This window comes from Micropterus salmoides, unplaced genomic scaffold (assembly GCF_014851395.1).
Source record: "Micropterus salmoides isolate LMB-PRFRI ecotype aquatic unplaced genomic scaffold, ASM1485139v1 Ms_hic_scaffold_1887, whole genome shotgun sequence".
NCBI classification, from domain to species: domain Eukaryota; kingdom Metazoa; phylum Chordata; class Actinopteri; order Centrarchiformes; family Centrarchidae; genus Micropterus; species Micropterus salmoides.
The window spans coordinates 3,532-6,215 of NW_024041025.1; positions in this window are offsets into that span (position 1 = coordinate 3,532).

The following is a 2,684-nucleotide window of genomic DNA, read 5'->3' on the forward strand; positions in this document are numbered from 1 at the left end:
TAATAGTATGTGACTTATTATCATTGCATGTATTTTATTACTCATTCAGTCATGTAATTGACATATCTACAACAAGTTTAGAGTAAAAGAGCAATGGTTTTAACACAAATGTTATTTGTCTTCTTGTTCATTATTTCCTTTTCAGACTGAGTGGCTGTAACCTCTCAGAGAGAAGCTGTGAAGCTCTGTCCTCAGTTCTCAGCTCCCAGTCCTCCAGTCTGAGAGAGCTGGACCTGAGTAACAACAACCTGCATGATTCTGGAGTGAAGCTGCTGTATGCTGGACTGGAGAGTCCACACTGTATACTAGAAACTCTTAGGTGAGGATTCATAAACCAAATGAGTTGATGAGAACATTTACAATCAGATTTACATTGGTGGATAAAAATCTAACACCAGATGGCTCAAATGAGCCTCCCCACACCTCACAGAGGTTCCATTGTGCCATCTGCCATCAGACTCCACAATTACTAAATCTACCAGTGACAAAGCCCAAAGGATGCTACTAAGACTACCCGGAAGATGCCCCAGATAACTGAGACAAATCATCTATCACTACCAGCTCATCAATGATGTGCTTAATGATTGTATTTGATAAAAAGTGTTATTCCAATGAAAAACTATTTATATGCGCCTATGGTTCTTAGCTTTATTACGGCCTGGGTTAACACCATAGACTGTATATAAGGTTAACACCCCTTTAGTGTCGTTTTTGGACGTCTCAGTGGTCAAGTTAGCAACAATAAATATGTCACGTCCGGTTACGCTTTCAAAATAAAACTAGTGAATAACTTTTTGAAACAGAATATTACTTGTGTTCCCTACACAACCGAAGAAAAAAACTCAATATTGACTTTGTGTTTAACACAGGAAAAGAGTGAAAGTATGGTTTCTGGTCAAGCTGCCCTTCTCAACCATGGCTACTCCTTACCATAGACTGTAGCCCACATAAAAAAATAGGGGCCTTAAAGCAGCGCTATTTTGACCCTTGATGCATCCAGTAGTCTCTACCGTGTGCGCTCACTTTAGCGCCAGATCGCATCGACGAAGAACAGAGAGAAGCGGAACCAAACCAGATCACACGGGCCCAGAAGCGGGTCTTCAGTGTAGAGACACCATGGCTCGGGATTTTTGCCGTCAGCAGGAATGATGCCATTTTTTTCCCTGTCGAAACTCTGGTGAGTAACGTTTGTAACCTTTAGGACAGGGCTAACATTAAAAGTGCAGCGTGATGCAGCTTAAATGGGTGAGTTAAAACCATATTACTGTAAGTTAAAGCAGTCGGAGGATGTTGTGAACACAATGTCGTGAACTGTTCAGTATTTTGTTGTGTCGTGGTTTCAAACTAATCTCTGGAGTTACTTTTGGATGTGTAAGCACATGTAGTACCTTCAGAGGTATTTTTATTTACAGTATTTATGATAATACATGTTAAAGATAATTTCCTTCTCTAAAATGTGTAAACTCTGTTCAGTTTTTTTGGTTGAAATTTAATCAATTCATAGTTGTGATGCTTGATGCTTAAATGCTGGTAAAGTTATAAATCTTTGGTAACGTTATAACAATGTAAAACTTAAGAAGAGTCCCTAGACAACAGGGTGATGATATTGAGTTTTGACAAACTACATGAGATCTTATTTGAAGAACATTGACTGTGATGATTTATCTGATTTATTCTGCACTATACGTGCAGACTGGTTTTTGAGACCCTGGATTGTAGCTTAGAGATCTACTCTTCTCTGGATGCAGATGGCGAGCGAGTCCCAGAGATGATGCACCCTGTATGATGAGATCAGACCGCGGTGTGGACAGCTGCATCGGGTCCCATTCAACAGGACTGACACATCAGATTACAGGACTCTGGCAGATAAGAAAAATCCACCACACGTTCACTTTCCTGCCCAAGTAGAGATACAAATAACTGAAAGACACTGGACACTTTTTTAAAATTGTAATTTTTATGAAAGAGCTCTTTTTATTCTGGGGATTGTTTCAAACATGGTTGGTGCACTACCTGCCCATTGTTCTTCAATCACACACAGTCTATTTCTTACCCCAACACTACTTCTCAGAACCTAGGTTGGTAAGTTAGCTAAAGTTCTACACTAGTGTTAAATATTGTAGACCTGTCTTTAGCATTCAAAAACTGTGTTACAGGGCTTTCCCCAGTACGTTGAACTATGTCGCTAAGGGGCTCCCAAGTGTGTTATAGAGTGACAACAAGGGGTCTTGGCCATTCGTCCATATGTGAAAACTTGGGAGTGAGAACGGGTTGGGTTGTAGATGGTTGATTTTATAAGAACAGTTGTACAGTTTATGCAGCAATAGTCTCGCGTGTTGTTGTGTTTTTTTGTGAATGAATGGGTGAAAGGTATTTTGTAATAAATAATATGTTCTGTATCCCTTTGTGTTATGTCCGTTTCCTTTTTCTGTTCATTAGAAAACTGATTCTTGTGTTACAATATCATTTGTAAATGCTTTGTAAGGCATAGATAGTCCTCACTTTAGATGAGCTCACACAAAGTACTTAACAACTAGTGAATGCTTTGTAACTACTTGAATTAATCATGAAATACTTTATTAACAAATGTTTAGAGAACATCTATTGCCTTTTAATTTCATTTGTAAATTGTTAATGAGCTCACGCAAAATACTGACCTAACCATTAGTACCTACCAGAATTAA